The following is an 18150-nucleotide window of genomic DNA, read 5'->3' on the forward strand; positions in this document are numbered from 1 at the left end:
TGCCATGTACCCTATCATACAACTTACTTCATGACACAGGCAGGTCTAGATAGGCATCCCATATGATCAGCCACATCTCTAAACCTCCTCAGCTTGCTTAGGGCAGCAGAGCAGAATGAAAATGAAAAACAAAAGTATGAGGTACAGATACAGGCTAATGCTAGAGCACATTTCTAACATGTGTGAGGCCCTGGGCTCCATCCATCTCCACCATCACAGCGAAGAAAAAAGTATGACTTTCTCTGGATCAGGTAAATATTAATATTTATTGAGTATCACACATGTTCTAAGCCCTTTGCCTATACTAGTCCAGAAATGATTCTATTAACTGGGTACTGAGTTATTTCCATTTTATAGATCAGGTGGCTTAGACACAAACAAGCAATTTGCTCAAGACCACACATGAGGAAATGTCAGTGCCAAGATTCCAACAAAGAGGCTTCACTGCAGATCCAAAACTCTTAAACAGGCCAACAAATTGCCTCTCTGCTTTTCCTGAGACATGACATGCAAATTCTAGCAATTTATTCCCAAGATGCTGCAACCAAAGATAATTTTGCCTCCGTAGGGATAAGCTCAAATGTTTGCTAAGACTGGATACGGTAGCACAGACCCTTCATGCCAGCATTCCAGAAGTAGAGATAAATCAATCTCTGAATTTGAGGCCAGCCTGGTCTACAAAGCAAGTTCCACACTAGCCAGAGCTGTATCATGGGACCCTGTCTCAAGTTTAAAAAAGAAAAAAAAATAAAAAAAAAAAAGGAGGAGGAGGAGTAGTTTGTTGTTGTTGTAGTTGGCTAGGAATGTGATGGCTCCCACGCGACACCTACTTCAGTTTCTTGGATCCTCAACCCCACAGGCTTAAAAGACTCATTTATGACCTCACTCCTTAACCTTGGGTAGCCTAGGTAGTAAGAATCCTCTTGGTAACCCTAGCAGCAAGTGGAACAGCTTATGCGGCAGCTCAGCCCTGGGCTGTTGGCATGTGACTACATAAAACCAAAATGCAGTCACTTACAAAGAGGAATTTAAAAATCCAACCCTCACAGAAAGCCAACAAGTAGAACTCCTCCATGCTTCTGCTTCACTTCCTGCCTCCAGGTTTGCACTTGAATCCTTGCCTTGGCTTTCCTGGATGCTGTATAACCTCATCATGCCATCCTATATGTCCTTTCAACAATGAATGAAGACTATCAGGATGGTCCTCATAGTTTTTGTTTTAATGGTTTCCCTGTCAAAGTTGGATATTTGGCTCAATCGCCAATAGGTTTTCACTTGAGTCAAGATTCACTGAAAACAGTGGGATCATCACATTTCCTGGAAAGCTAAGATGCCCAGGAAACCTGTAATAAAAAGGATCTCAGACAAACCTTAACGATCCAGTTGGGGTGTACTGTAGGGTAAGCCCACGGAGTTTTCCTGGTCAAGAATGCTGTGTAGACGTCATCAATAATACAACTGTGCAGGTCCAGATTCCTAATCATCACTGAATCAACAGAAATGCAGACTATACAGAGACTCCATATTCATTTAAGCGGGTATTTAGCACTCAGAAGGAACTTTTTGATGTTGTGATTAGTTCATTGGTAGATGACCTCATTCGTGGCAATAATGGTCTTTTGTTTACATATGGTGTGACCAGAAGTGGAAAAACTCATACAATGACAGGTTCGCTGGGGTACTAAGGCCTGCTTCCTCATTCTTCAAATACGACCTTTAATAGCATAGGGAGACTTCAAGCAAAACATTACATTTTTAAATCTAATGATAGGACAGCATGGAAATACAGTATGAAGCTGATGCCTTATTAGAACAGCAAAAAAAAGCTGGATTTGGAGTTGGAGTGTGGCTCTCTCCTTCTCTAAACCCAAGCATGCTTGTTAAAGTGAAATCCAAAATCTCTGTCTCATGTCAGAAGAACCACCTGATATGGAAAAGAAAAAAAAAATTAAAGAACTATTTTATTACTACTAATCCCATTATCTTTTGGTTTTATTTTGACTTGTTAACAGCTTTTCTTAAGGTATAAATATCTCAAAATTTATAAGATTAAAATATACATATATTTTAAACTTTATGTTATGATATTAATGGTCATATAGAGTACTAATTCTAGAATAAGACGTTATCTACCTTCCTGTACATGATTTCAGGTTTGAGTCTCTATCAGTTTTCTGAAGTGAACCATGACCACATCTAACAGTGACCTTTAAAGTCTCCAAAAGGAGGATGGGGCCCCACAACAATTCCACCAGGACTAAGATAACACCACTAAGCTGAGAAACACCACCTGAAGATCAGCTTTGGACTACAAACTGCTCAGGACAATTTCTGGGTGGCTAGCCAAGTGATCCAGCCTCACAGACTACTCTAGCCAGGAGACAAGCCCTGCACTTTCCCAATATGCAGAGACTAGACAAGAAAAGATGTGGCAATTTATCCAAAATTTTCTTTGCAGAATCCCCTACAGATGCCTTCACCACCAGACAGCAGGATGTAAATTTAAGAATATGACACCCACATTCCCAGGAGGTGGGGTGGATGGGTTTTGGTCATTCAATGGATTATGGATATTTGTCACTGTTTAAGGGGGATGGTTAAAAGTTGTTATTGGTAATAGAAAAAAAGCTAACAAAGGAAATTAGACTCAGGGTTCTTGTTTTGAAAAGAAAAAAGGGGGATACAGATATGCTAAGATAAAGGGGTAGATTATTGAATCTAATCTAAAAAGAAAAAAAAGGAGAATACAGATATAAGAAAAAACAGTAGATTATTCAATCTACTTTTAAAAAGCAACTACTGGTTTTAAATATTTTATACTGGATTGGACTTTTATATATTATATACAAATTTTGTATACTGATACAAATTTGAGATTAATTTTGTTACAATATACATACATTTCTAATCTTATTCCAAGTATTGTACCTATACAACTCATTTAACAATATAATAACAATTTGACTATTTAGGATAATAAGGAAATGCAGGTTAGTAATTAGTCACCTATTACAATCAAACTTACAATCATATTAGGTATGTTTACAAGGTCAAACAGAGATATATTTTAGATCATCTTCAAAGACTTCAGAGATCTTACAGAATATAGCATTTAAGATGTCTTAATAACATAGGTTCTTTTATTTTATGACAATGAGACATGTCTGCTCCTGGCAGCACCAATCTATTTTGGAGGAGATGATAGGCATCAAAGAAACTCTACATGGGTTTTACTTTGTAGCAAAAGTAAGCCATTAGGCAAGAAAGTGCCCTTGCCTTGACTGCTGACATAATGCTGTCCTAACTGGACAAGCAGGACACAAAAGAGAGTGACTACCAAACCATGCCAATACAAGGCAGGACAGTCCTTCAAAAATCCTGTTCCTATAAAAGTCTGTTGAATATCCTAGGCCTGTAGGCTGAAGATGGATGACCAATGTTGCAAAGAAACCTTGGGTAACTGTACAGGCAGCCAGTTATCTCTATGATTTCTCACATTTTTTTGGAAATTGCTTGATCACACTTCCTGCTTACTCAGTTAATATTATTTCCTTCTCAGGTCTCTGGGGGAGTTGAATACTACATAGTTATAGCTTTTCTTCTTTACCAGACTCAGAAAAGAAACTCACTAAAGAGGTGTGAAGTGTATAAGGTTAAGAGATATCAAAAATAGTTTCAGATGGTAATGCAAGTTATGATAGAAAATAAATTAGGTATAAGACTTAGGACTCACCAAGACAGGATAGATAATGAAGTCTTTTCTCGGAATTTGTCAAATGCAAAATGTGCTAAACATTGTTGATTATTATTGCCTATATACATTGTAAACAGTTACTGTACCTATTGTATATAGTTTTTCTTATATTAGTTATAGCCTTCTGTTTTTAGACAAAAAGGGAAAACGCAGTGATTGTTTGTAATCTAACAAATAAAGCCTGCCTGAATATCAGCATGCATAGCTAAGCCACTAGGCTAGCCATAGAGGCCAGGCAGTGGTGGCACACACCTTTAATCTCAGCACTCAGGAGACTAGAGGCAGACCTCTTTGAGTTCAAGGCCACCCTGGGCGACACAAGATTGGATTTGTCTAAAAGAGAAATGGAGCTCACACAAAAGTGATCCTAGCAATAGGGAGGTGGAGACAGGAGTGATATGGCTGGGCAGAGAGAGAAATACAGGAAGGGAGGAGACAGGAGTTCAGAGGCAGTCTGAGGATTCAGTTTGAGCATGCAGTCTGAGGATTCCTAGAGACAGGATCACTCCTTACCTCTGAGAAGTCAGTAGAGGTAAAAGATCTCTCTAGTGACTGTTTCTCTGATCCCTTAGCTTCCACCCACTAATATCTGACTCTGAGTTTTTATTATTAAGAACAATTAGAATTCATGTTACACTCACATATCGCTCATTTAACAGTATTCACTAAAAATGTGACTATATACCAGGCACAATTTTCTTTTTAAAGACAGTTTCAAGTATCTCAGACTGGCCTTGAACTTACTACACAGCCAAGGATAACCTTGAACTTCTGTGTGCCACTACACCTGGGTTGTGCAGTGTCGTGGACTAAAGCCAGCATTTCCTACATGACAGGCAAGCACTCTATCAGCTGAGTTATGTAATCCACCCTACTATTCAAATGATGAAAAGCAAAAGCCTTTGAAGAAGAGGCATGAACTTAGAAACTTTAACAGTTCCTATATTATAACAGATGAAAAAAATCCCCATATTTTGAAAATCCAGTGGTAATTGGAAGTAGATTAAACACTATAAACAAATACACATACTCTATAATTCATTTATGTGTTTTATAGATTAACAATTTACAGTAATATTCTTGTTTTGTTTTGTTTGTTTTTTATTTTTCAAGATAGGGTTTCTTTGCATAGCTTTGGCTGTCCTGGAACTCACTCTGTAGACCAGGCTGAACTTGAACTCAAGGAGCTCTGCCTGCCTCTGCCTCCCAAGTGCTGGGATTAAAAGTGTGTGCCAACTGACAAAGGTCTGATCTCCAAAATATATAAAGAAATCAAGAAACTAGACCGTAAAAGGCTAATCAACCCAATTATAAAATGGGGCATTGAGCTGAACAGAGAATTCTCAACAGAAGAACTTCAAATGGCCAAAAGACACTTAAGGTCATGCTCAACTTCCTTAGCGATCAGGGAAATGCAAATCAAGACAATTTTAAAATACCATCTTACACCTGTCAGAATGGCTAAAATAAAAAACACCAATGATAGCCTTTGCTGGAGAGGTTGTGGAGAAAGGGGTACACTCACCCATTGCTGGTGGGAATGCAAACTTGTGCAACCACTCTGGAAAGCAGTGTTTCGGTTTCTCAGGAAATTTGGGATCAACCTACCCCTGGATCCAGCAATACCACTCTTGGGAATATACCCAAGAGAGGCCCTATCATACAACAAAAGTATATGCTCAACTATGTTCATGGCAGCATTGTTTGTAATAGCCAGAACCTGGAAACAACCTAGATGCCCTTCAATGGAAGAATGGATGAAGAAAGTATGGAATATATACATATTAGAGTATTACTCAGCAGTAAAATACAAGGACTTCTTGAATTTTGCATACAAATGGATGGAAATAGAAAACACTATCCTGAGTGAGGTAAGCCAGACCCAAAAAGAGGAATATGGGATGTACTCACTCATATTTGGTTTCTAGCCATAAATAAAGGACATTGAGCTTATAATTCATGTTCCTAGAGAAGCTAAATAAGAAGGTGAATCCAAAGACAAACACATAGGCATCCTCACGAATATTAACCTTCATCAGGCGATGAAAGGAGACAGAGACAGAGACCCACATGGGAGCACCGGACAGAAATCTCAAGGTCCAAATCAGGAGCAGAAGGAGACGGAGCACGAGCAAGGAACTCAGGACCACGAGGGGTGCACCCACACACTGAGACAATGGGGATGTTCTATCGGGGACTCACCAAGGCCAGCTGGCCTAGGTCTGAAAAAGCATGGGATAAATCCGGACTAGCTGAACATAGCGGACAATGAGGAATACTGAGAACTCAAGAACAATCGCAGTGGGTTTTTGATCCTACTGCACGTACTGGCTTTGTGGGAGCCTAGGCAGTTTGGATGCTCACCTTACTAGACCTGGATAGAGGTGGGCAGTCCTTGGGCTTCCCACAGGTCAGGGAACCCTGATTGCTCTTCGAGCAGATGAGGGAGGGGGACTTGATCGGGGGAGGGGGAGGGAAATGGGAAGCGGTTGCGGGGAGGAGGCAGAAATCCTTAATAAATAAATAAATTAAATAAATAAATAAATAAAAGTGTGTGCCACTACAGCCAGGATACAGTAATATTCTTAAACAAACCACTATTAATTCATTGTCAACTTGACAGGACTTAGAATCATCCTATGCGATGGCTATTCTTAGTTGTCAACTTGATTACATTTGGAATTAACTAAAACCGAAGTTGTTGGGTACGTCTGTGAGGGATTTTTCTTGATTGGACCATTTGGAGTGGAAGGACCCACCTTAAGTCTGGGCAACAACTTCTGGTCGCCTATACCCAGGAATACTTGCTCTTTGCCTGCATGCCCTCACTCTCACTGGCAATTCCATCCCCTCACCAGCAAGAGAGCCTCCTTCTTCAGGATTCGGGGGATACTGATTTCCAGCTGAGAAATCTAGCCTTGGGGCCTGAACAACTACTGAATTATTGGATTGGAGAGACAACCATTGTTGGAGAGACAACCTGTAAGCCAATTGGTAAATCCTACTTGATAGACAGACAAGACAGACATTCATTCACTCTAGCAGTTCCATTTCTCTAGAGAACTCTGATTAATACACCATTGAAACAAACTTCTGATCATGCCTGCAGAGTTTCTAGATTGGATTAATTGGGGTGGGAAGATTCATGCTAAATGTGTGTGTGGGGGGGGGGGGGGGGAGGCGGTCCTAGACTGAAGACAAAGAAAACAAGCTGAGCACTAGCATTCATCTCTCTCCGCTTTCTGAACTGGACGCAATGACACTGTAAGACTTACTTGATTCGAGGCAGGTAAAAGCAAGCCACTTTACTATAAAGGAAGGAAGGAGGGAGGGAGGCAGAGAGAGAGGGAGGAAAGAACAGAGGGACAAAGGGAAGAAAGGAAGGAAAGAAACCACTAACAAATGAGAAGCATCCGAACTTTCAGTTGCTGCAGATGACTCAGTGAGTAGGCAGTTAGAAGCCCTTCTGATGCTAGAAAAAGCTAATGTTTTCATGAACATTTTCAAATGCTGTCCTGGGTGGATATTATTATTGGCTCTGCATTAGGTTGTTGTTTTACTTTAAAAATTTCTGAAGTGAGGCATACCTCACAGAGGAGGTACTATTATAAAAATAAGAAAGTCAATTCATATTTGTAGTCTTTTCTGAAGAATAGAATTATATTCTGAGTACTTACAATGTTGCTACTCTGAAGCCACCATTTTGACCTCCAATGAATTTGTATGTTCTCTATAATAGAACAAAATGTAGTTTATCAACATTACACGATTTTTATGCAACAAATTAAAAATTAAATTAAAACAAAAAATTGTTTAATAGTCCTCTTTTGGAAGAAATGATAATGCATGCCTGTGGTCCCAGGACTTGCAAAACTGAGGGCAGTTTGCAAAGATTCAAGTGCAGTCTAGGCTACATAACAAACTGTATCTAAGTAAGCAAAAAGATTAAAATTAAAATAAACAACAAAGAAATTTACTTTTCCATTATAAAATGCAATAGACAACGAATTTCTTATAATGTCCAATTCATTCATAAATTTTTTAGATCTATTTATGTTTATGGGTATTTTGTCTACATATATATATGTCTGGTCATCATGTCCACTCCTGGTTCCTTCAGAGGCCAGAAGGGGGGGAGACATCTCCTGAAACTATAGGTATAGATGGTTATGAGCCACCCACCATGGCATATGGGTGCTGGGAATTGAACCTGGTCCTCTGGAAGAGCAGCCAGTATTCTTAACTGCTGAGGCATGTCTCCAGCCCCACTCAATTCATTTTTTAAAAGAGAGAATTACTTTAATTTTTGCCTTTGAGACATGGTTTCAATATGTCAGAGCATGATCCTAAACATCTGGTCTGACCTCCACCTTGAGACTGCTGAGTTCACAGGCATGGGCAATGCAGGGCTCATGCTTGACAAGGAGTCTACCCTTTGACCTACATCTCTAGCACTAGTTGTTATTCTTATGATTAATAAACTATGATGTGTGTGCATATAGAACTATATGTGTATGTGTGCATTTACTACTTACTCCATGAAGGGACCCCCTCCAAGGAAGCCGCCACAGTGTTTGTTTTCCTCAGGTATCAAGCTACTTTGGAAGGTGCACTTCTAAAACTTAAGTTATATAAATTCCTTGAAGATAGAATTCTTCTTAGAGAATATTCTGAAAATTGTAAGTAGAATCTCCAGCTAGCTTTTAGAGAACTACAACTTCAACACAGATGTGTGACGTGAAGGTCTACAAATATGCAAATATAAAATTTTATTGAGGCAAAGCTTTAAAAAAAACTCTCATGAGGCGCAAGAATGAGCATTCAGCATCCACAGGGCAACTTGGCTTTGCTGTTTTACTATCATATAATCCTCCAGAGTACCTATGAAGTGATGGTTTATTGCATATTATGGGAAAAATTATATGTTCTAGAACTGAGCGAACAGTACCCATTTGTGGCTACTGAGCACTTAAAATGCAGTTAGCCTGAACTAAGATGGGGTGTATTTGAAAAATATACAACAGATTTTGAAGACAAAAATTTAAATTAAAATCAAAATGTGGAAAAATTTTTATTCAATTAAGATGCATCATAAACTAGTCAGTGGTGGTGCACGCCTTTAATCCTAGCACTTGGGAGGCAGAGGCTGTTCTATCTCTGCGAGTTTGAAGCTAGCCTCGTCTACAGGAATTCTAGGATAGCTAGGGCTACACAGAAAAACCCTATCTCAAAAAACAACAAGAAAGATACATCATAAAGATTTGCTTCATCTATTTGTACTATTAAAATGTGAGCCCTAGAAACTAGAAGTTACTTATGTGGCTGAAATCAGTTCTACTAGATAGCACTGGTAAGAGATTTTGAGACATATTTTGAAATTATCAAGGACCAATACTACTAATAAATCCTTGTCAGTTCTTCTGATTGTCAGTTCTTAGCATCAGAGAGGTGGGATTTTTTTTTAAATGATAAATCATCAGGAATAAAAGGTTTATTAGATTATTAAAAGAAGGAGCTACTTCAAACATCCATTTAACGTAGTTTAGCAGTGTGAAAAGAGAAAAGAGAAATACCATTTTTGTAAATGAAAAGAAGCCCTCCACTAAGCATGAAGTTGCATCTCCTAAACCACTCCAGCTCCCACATACCAATCACTGGGTGGCCAGCTCAGTCTACTGATTATAATTGACATGTAAACCATATTCCTACTTTATTTAGTAGAATATCAATTAGATATTTTGGAATGTATACACACTAAAAAACTGGATGAATGAAAGCATCAAACTATTAGTTCTAGTTATCTCTAGATGGAAGGACAGATATTCCCTTTTACTCTATGTTCCATTTTAGCCCGTATTTTTTCTATAGCAATAAATTATTTTATCTGAAAAGTTATTAATTGGGGTAGGAAGTGCTAAGGAGACGGTTCCACAGCTAAGAGTACATACTGCTCATACAGAAGCCCCAAATTCAATTCCCAGCAATAACACTATGAAATTAAGAACGCCTTGTAACTCCAGCTCTAGGGGATCCCATATCCTTTTCTGATCTCTGTGGGCAAATGCATTCATGTACACACACCATCCCCTCCCCCACCACACACACTCATAATTAAAAATAGAAACAATTTTTTGAAAAAGATTTTCTTTTTTTTTAAAGATTTATTTATTTATTATGTAACATTCTGCTTCCATGTATGCCCACATTCCAGAAGAGGGCACCAGATCTCATTACAGATGGTTGTGAGCCACCATGTGGTTGCTGGGAATTGAACTCAGGACCTCTGGAAGAGCAGTCATTGCTCTTAACCTCTGAGCCATCTCTCCAGCCCCAAAAAAGCTTTTCTTATTTTTAAAAGACAGGGTCTCATTCACTATATACACTAGGCTGGTCTTGAACTTTTAAGAGATCTACCTGCCTCTGCCTCTTGAGTGCTGAGACCACATCTCGTTCAGCTTTTTAAAAATTATTAATATGCTGGGCAGTGGTAGTGGTAGATGCCTTTACTCTCAGTACTCTAGAGGCAAGTTCCAGGACAGCCAGGACTACACAGAAAAATCATGTCTTGAAAGAAACAAAAAATTAATTAGTTAATTAATAATAATTTTAAAAGGCTATTACTTTTTTAAATGTGTGGTGTAATATATAATGTCAAACTACACTTCAGATCTTGAAGTAAAAAGGATGAAGAGCCAGAGGGAGGGGTTTGTGTACAGCAGGACTCAGTCTGGCCTAGTCAGATAGCAAGTCCCTGAAAATACAGACCACACAGACCCAGAGGAGATAAGAGAGAATTAGCATTCAGTCTTTTGTAAAGCTCTGTAGTTGCCTTTTGCAAAAGATATAAAACACAGTGTTTCCGATGACAAGATTCTTTTGCTAGACATTTGGAAGGCAGAATTGGGGGAAAGAACTACAATTATTATAAATAATAGGAGTCAAAGACTGCTTACACATTTCATTTAGAAAATACACGAAATAAAATTTAAGAATTCAAAAGTTTAACTCCCTAAATTAGAAATCACTCTATTTATAGAATATTTCTGTGCTACTGCTGGTGTGGTTTACAGACTCACAGATGCTACCTACCACTCAACAAGTTTCATCTGTACAGAAAGGAGCATAAAGAAGCGGTTTAAATATGTTCTTACCCAGCACAGATCAGAAAAGGTTATCAAGCAGCAGGGTCCTCCTCTCTCTCAGTGCTCAGCACACTAACCTCCTTATGCAGTCTGGAAACCTTTTAATTTTCAGGAGTTTTCTTGAAATATTTGATAGCAAAGTTTACTACCGTGGTTACCACTGTCCCCAAAAGGTAGAGATAAGAAATGTGTGGCATTAGTAAAATACTTTCTATTGCCTCGCCAGTACCTTAAGTCTTCTTTCCTACTGCCCACTCAAATGAAGCCCCAAGTACTGCCCCCCACCTGTAAGGAAGGCAGGGTTTCATCCTTTCAGACGTCCATTACTCCACCCCATTACTCCATTGTGTAAGAGTTGCATCATTGCTCTTCCCTTGTTATAAGGTGACCAAATCTACTTTGAAAATTCAAGTGGAAGCCCTAACTGTAAACAGTGAAAAGAGCGACAGTCAACGGAAAACTATAAAGTATCATTTACTTCTAAATATAATACTTATACCGTGTTTTGTATTATTTAACAAATACATGATACTAACTATACTTCCAATGTTAGCTCATTATAAAACTCTCTTGGTCCTTGAGTGACTGTAGAAAAAGGATCAGGACACAGAAGAAAACTAAGAAAATCAATTTCCCAAGGGCACAGCTTACAAATGGCAGACATGAGAAGCAACTCCTGGCTATCTGGGCCCAGAATTCATCAGCTATAACCACAATGCTATGCTTCCAGAGGACCCAAAAAGCAGTATGTCCACTAAAGCCCAGGTAAGCATTCAGTAACAATCTGCCAGCAAATGAGAAGAGAAAAATGGAGTCCACAAGTCTTCATACAACGCACAATTCTGAGTATCCTGAGTTTCCTAACTATCTTCAGGTATTGCTACCAAACTGTTATCTATAAAGAAGTTTGTAATAAACTGGGTTCTGAAATTTACCGGTAAGGTTTGAACTCTCGCTGTTTATCTTACAAACAAGGAATGCAATGGTAAGATAAGGGTCTCAGGAATACAGAACAGATTCTCCAGATACAATCAGAAGCCCAACAGCAAGGTCTCCAACCTCAAACAGTTCCTCAGCGTGCTTCATTTTCCTGTGTCTCTCGCTCTCCAGTCTCTCCTACAAGTTGTTTTAAACTCACACTCTTTTCAAACTCTGTTCTACCAATGCCCTTTCATTCTTAATGGCTAATCAAAATCACACAAGACATCCTAGCAATTCTTTCCCTTCCCTCTCTCTATCAGTTTCAAATTTACTTACCCTCCGTCCAGCAACCTTTACCACTTCTTCTGCTTGCTGAAAAGTAATACTTTCCATTTGTGATGGCTATTCTTGGTTATCAACTTGACTACATCTGAAATTAAAACCCAAACAGGCTGAACAAGCCATGGAGAGCAAGCCTATAAGCAGTACTCTTCCATGCCTCTACATCAGGTTCCCGCCTCCAGATTCTGCCCTCTTTGAGTTCCTGTCCTGACTTCCTTCAATAAGGAACGGTGATGTGAAAGAGTAAGCCAAATCAACCCTGTATTCCCCAGCTTGCTTTTAGTCATAGTATTTACAACAATAGAAACCCAAACTAAGATTCCCAAGGCCAAATTCTCCACCTGTGCCGAGGATGTTCATACTCATGCTCATTTCCTTCCTTCCTCTCTCCTCCTCATCCCTTCCTCCCATTTTCCCTCTATGCTCACCTCTCCTCCCTCCCCCACTCTTCTCTCTCTCCATTGATTCTTCCCAATTCCAAATAAGCATGCCCAAGACAATTCATAAAAACATTTTAAGGCAAACGTTTTTAAATCCTCAACATCTGGCTTCCAGTACTTTATTGCAGAGTCCTTGGTCACAAACACTGTGCTTTCTTGGGTGTGATGACAAATGTTGGCGATGATCCAAGTGCTGGGGAGGTAGAGGCACAAAGATCAGCAGTTCAAGGTCGGCTTTGGCAACTGGCTAGTAAACAGCCAGCCAGGACTCCAAGATATCCCAGTCAAGAAAAACCAAAAAGAAAAACACTGTAGCCTTCTCAATCAGCTAAACCCCTAGCTGTACTTTCAACTTCCTTAGTGCATTACAATGTAGCTAACTGCTCTAAATTACCCTAAATTCCAAGTCACAGAGACTTTATTCAAACCTTATCTTACTTGCCCTTTTAAATGGTGTAGGACACAGGTTGACAACTCCTAGTCCTTCAAATATTCTCCTCTCAACTCCCTAACAAACTCACTCAGCTTTTCTGTTTTGTTTTGTTGGGTTTTTTTTTTTGGGGGGGGGGTCCTTTGTTTGTTTTTCCATCTGAGCTCTATTTGGCATAGATGGTTGACTTTCCCCATTAGCTTTGGCCCCATCTACCTAGAAACTTCTAACAAACGTGAAAATCATCCTTAACCTTCAGTCTTTCTCAACACATGCATTCATTAGTTTATGAGCGGCATCGTCACTGCATGCATCTGGATAAGAGAGGATAATTTGTAGCAGTGGGTTCTCTCCTACCATGTGCATCCCAGAGAGGAAAATAGGTTAGCAGCAAGTACCTTTACCCAATAAGCCATCTCACCGAACCCAATCTTTTTCTATTCTATAACATATTTGTCCTATCCTACTGATAAACTTCCCAAATCTATCCTACATCCACTCTCTCCTCTACATTCCATGCCATTTCTCACCAGGAATAGGTTTTTTAAAACTGGTCTTGCTTTCAAGTTGTGCCCCTTTCTAATCCAGCTTTCATTTCTGTCAAAATGACAGGTCTAAACCAACTGTGGTTGTATTGCAGGATGGTTTGCTGGAGGTGGTGGTGAAGCACTTTGTTTTTGTTGTTTATTTTATGTGTGTGGGCGTTTGGCTTCAATGTCCTCTGACACCAGAAGAGGGTGTCAGATCCCCTGAAACCAGAGCCACACATGTTTGTGAACCATCATATCAGTGCCCCGAATTGAACCCAGGTCCTCTGGAAGAGCCATCTCTTCAGCCCTGTTTTTGTTTTTTTCAACTAGAATTTCACAGCCTTCAAGGTGAAGTTAAAATTCCTAAGCTTGGTTTACAATCAGTGATTCATTTGCCTCTGTTCCAAAGCTGTGCTGTTGATGTATAGAAACGGAGTGTGTGAATGTAGCTAGTCTTAATTGAAATGTGCTAAAGTATAAAAATACCAGCAGATTCTGAAGACTTTGTATGAAAACGAGAATGTTAAATACCTTCGTATTATTGCTTTATATTGATCGCATGTTGAAATTATGTTATTTTAAAACACTGGGTTAATTTATGAGTCTCGACTTTTACTTTTTTAAAACACGGCTACTAGATTTCCCATATTACATACATGACTTGTGTTTGTGGTTTTTTTTTTTTAATACAAGAGCATTAGGATAAAATAGGTTCCTTCTTTCTGAACTTAGTTTATTCATATATTATTCAAGATTAGCTTGAGTAACTAAGATTCCAGAACATCCCCCACAGCCAAGAATCCAAGTCTGAGTCAACAAGCCTTTCTCTGTACTTTCCTCGTTCACAGGCACCTGTGCATACACCTGTCATAGATCACACCGTATGATAATTACCAGTTCCCAGCTAGCTCCCCTCCTAAAGTGTAAGCTCCTGGCAAAAACAGTATCGTTCTCCACATACTCAGGTCCCACCACCGTGCCCAACACTTCAAAGGACATCCAAATACTTGTCTTTTGTTCAAATGTGAATTTGGCCTGAAAGTTACTAGAATATTCGAATTCTCCAAGGAGAATCTTCTTCCCTAAGAAGCCTGTACCTGACGCTCTAATAATGGGAAGACTGGAGCATAGGAATCACGTAAAAGACAAAGGAGAAAATGAGGTTCACATCTACATTAGCAGTGAAAATGGGGATTTGCGAAAGTGATATGGAGCCTCAAACTCATATTTGGCATGCCAGGGGCCACAGTTTGATTCCTAAATTGCTTTAACAACCTATCCAACAAAAGAGTATGACTTGGCAGGTTACAACACAAACAGCTAGAGCCCAGCACCTGTTCCCCTTAAACAGCAGCACATCGTTATAGTTGAAAATAACAACAAATCTCACTCTGAAGCAAATGCTAATCTCATGATGCTTCACCATGGAGCAATTTAGAAGAGTTATTATATGAAATGTGCCAAAGCCTGAATTTATGGTTGATGCTTATTTGGCGAATATGGTTGGCACTGTTAGCTGTTAAAGGGAATGCACGCAAACAAGCAAATAAAAGTTTTTAAGCTCTCAGACTTAAATATTTACATTACCATAAATGTACGAAGATAAATGTTTATATGCATATACATATAAGGTATTTCAGGAACACAATTTTTAATGTGACTGTCAGAAAACAGTTATGAAGTGGCATTATTTCTTTATGGGCCCCAGGACAGACTCTTAAAATGAATTCTGACAGAATGTTAATGGGGTAGAAACACTACTGTGGACGTTTCTCTACACTACTACTAGACTAGTTCAACACCTGAACAACTCAGAGCAAGCTTATCTTTGCCTCTTACCAAACACGTCTCACAACACTGAAAACCAGCCAAACAGAAATGTGGGTTCCTCCATGAGGTGGGAGAAAGGAGGACTGCCAACCAAAAAGCTTGAAAGAAAATAATCTAACAATTTCCCCTCATAACATAGTCATGTTACTCTCTCCAAAATAGAGACATGATAAAATATTTTCTCTTCTTCCCCTCTGACATCTATGGGAAGGGGATGTTTGTTTTTTACATAGTTTGCGAGCTGGTCATAGCCAGAACTCACTGGCAGTGGTACGAACGCTGTTTCCATTGTTAACTGTTAATCTCTCTGATAAGGCTACTAACTCCTATCTTGGAAGCCAAGAAAATGTACCTCATGTACCTCACTGGCAATTATAGTTTACTGAAAAAGTCACCAAAGAAGTGCCAAGCATTCTGGAAAGTAATTACGGTAGCCAGTGAATTGCAAGATCTAAAATGCTCTTGAGATTACAAAAGAAGCCATCATGAAGTGGGTATCCAAGATTGCTCATGGAAAGTTTTACCCTTGTGGATAATTCAAATTTGGGCTTTCTGGGTTTTTTTTTTTTTCCACTTTGCAGAGAGCAATATGTGTTCTCTAGACTACACACTTCATTTATCGGGGGAGGTAAAGGAGAGTCACTGTAGCTGAACAACAACAACGACAAAAAGCTGCCAAACAGAACACTCAAAGCAATTCCAATTCAGGTGAAAAGGCTGCTCATGTTCATCATCCAGTGACCTAAAAATAGTCTTTTATGTAAGTCGCCAAGTATTTAATTGAAAGTGTAATCTTACCACATTCAACAGAGGCAAAGAAAAATGTACTGGGTTTTCTATAGTAAGGCCAATAAAGATGAAATCATAATTTTCCTCTAACTCATCTCCATCCTTCAACAACAGCCTTCCAATAACTCTATTCCACAGCTCTGATTCCTAAATTTGGGTCCTTTGAAAAGCGAACTGCAGAAATGAGACTTTGGGGGGGGGGGCTCTTTGCTAATGCTCTCAGCAGTCACAGCAGTCATTAACGTAGTCCAAGAACAAAATCAAGCTCTCCAACGGATGGATGGTGCATAAGATGGGGGGGGGGGGGGGGAACGGGACGAGAAGGGGACCCAGTTCAGATGGCAAGTCCTCTTCGAAGGAGGAAAGTTAAGTCGCAAGAACCCTGAGTCAAAGGGAAAAGAAAAAAACTGTCTGACCCACTCTCTCCAAATCCCAAACCCTAAGCAACCCAGTAAGTCCGCAGGCGTTAGGGGCTCACCAGCTAGAGCGTGAAGTGAGCAGGCACAGAGCCACCGGTTCCATCCCGACTGATGCTGCAAGGCTGACCATGATCCTCCCAGGTTTGGAAGCGGAATGACCATACAGACTTGGCAGAAATCCTTCCTGCCCCAGCCTCCCCTCCCGCGTCCAGCTCCCTTAAGGCTTCACTTTCCCCCGAGCCTCGCAGCTCAGCCCCGGGAAGTCCCTAGCCACCAGGTTCCAACTTTCCCTCCTCTGGGGGGCGCCGCGCAACCGGGACCATGGCAGCCAGGGTAGCGAGGCCTGGGCCAACGGGGGGCACGAGAGGGCTCGCGGTGCCCACGGGGCGCGTGGGTGGCCGGGACGCTGCAGCCCGCGCCCTGCAGGACGCACCGGCTGCTGAGCCCCTGCGGCGCCGCCCAGTCCAGATTCCCCTAGGTCCCAGTCCTCACCTCGAGGCGACCCTGGCCCCATAAGCCTGCGCGCGTGGGAAAGGGACCGGAGAGTACATGGGCAACCCTGCCCCCGTTACCTGAGGGGAGCACACGCCGTTGCAATGATCACCATTGCCGCCTGTCCCGTCCCCTTACTGGTAATCGCGGCCGCCGCCACCGAGCAACTGACACAACTAACTAACTACTCGCGGCCGCGGAGTCCACAGCGCGCTCCCGGCCGCTCGCAGTCCGCCCAGCCTACCAGTCTGCTCGCTCCTCCCAACCCCGCACGCCGCCCCGCCGCGCGCACCCTCGGCCGCTTCAGTTCTAGAGATAGCGCGCGGGCGCGCGCACCAAAGCTCGGCGTCTCCGAGATCCCCACTCAACCCCAAGGGAGGGGCTAACAAGAGGCCACGCCTCTCGGGGGGGTGCCAATATCCGGAGAACAAGACCTAGAGAAGGTCTGATTGGTTGATGGGCGGATCCAAAACTAGAGGGCGTGACAACCGGGACCTTGAGCCCACGTGACGGGGAGTTTGGATTCAATTAAACGCCAGTGGAAACTAACAGCGCAGTTTTGGACCTTTTCGGGGCCTAATCACCTTGTCAGCCAGTCGGAAAGTACAGAATAAGTATTCTCAAAGACTTCAGTACATTATAATTACCAATTTAAGTCCCACTATTTTTGAGAGCCTTAGCTATGAAAAAGAAAACTACATTTCCCAAGAACCTTCGCGAAAGTTAGTCTCACCTTGCGTAGTCACGTAGTCCTTCGCCGCATTGGGCAAAATAATCCCTTCATTTCTCTGAAAGTATCGGGAATAATTTTTCACGTCTCTCCTCACCGGAACAATTCTAAATATAACCACGATAAGAGGAGTTAACTATCTGGAGGTGACTAAGTGATTAGGTAAAGAGTAAGAAAAGACACCAAAATAAAGTTCTGCGGAGGAATTTCTGTCAAGCTGTGAGACGACGGAGTGAAGCGTGAAGGCGATTGAGAGGGGCTGAGGGAATTGTCCTCTGTGCAAGGGACTTTGATTAGTCCCCAGGCCTCTGCCTGCCCCTACCGTCAGCAG

At 40.9% G+C, this 18150-nt stretch overlaps 2 protein-coding genes across 4 annotated transcripts in view; one reads left to right on the top strand and one right to left on the bottom strand.

Moving 5' to 3' along the window:
- The window catches only part of Peak1 (pseudopodium enriched atypical kinase 1), a 210502-nt gene extending 193121 nt beyond the window's left edge, over positions 1 to 17381 (bottom strand). The window contains exon 1 of one of the 2 annotated variants that reach the window (XM_041638336.1): positions 17170 to 17381. The gene's annotated coding sequence lies outside the window, so the exon portion shown is untranslated. Of the gene's footprint in view, positions 1 to 16656; positions 16719 to 17169 lie in introns of those variants that run through there. The other variant, XM_041638337.1, reaches the window with a different exon arrangement.
- Positions 17382 to 17882: 501 nt separating this feature from the next.
- The window catches only part of Hmg20a (high mobility group 20A), an 81308-nt gene continuing 81040 nt past the window's right edge, over positions 17883 to 18150 (top strand). For both annotated transcript variants that reach the window (XM_041638625.1, XM_041638624.1), the window contains exon 1: positions 17883 to 18150. The gene's annotated coding sequence lies outside the window, so the exon portion shown is untranslated.

The sequence above is a fragment of the Microtus oregoni genome, unplaced genomic scaffold (assembly GCF_018167655.1).
Source record: "Microtus oregoni isolate MIOR12 unplaced genomic scaffold, Mior012 000055F_ref0000237, whole genome shotgun sequence".
NCBI classification, from domain to species: Eukaryota; Metazoa; Chordata; class Mammalia; order Rodentia; family Cricetidae; genus Microtus; species Microtus oregoni.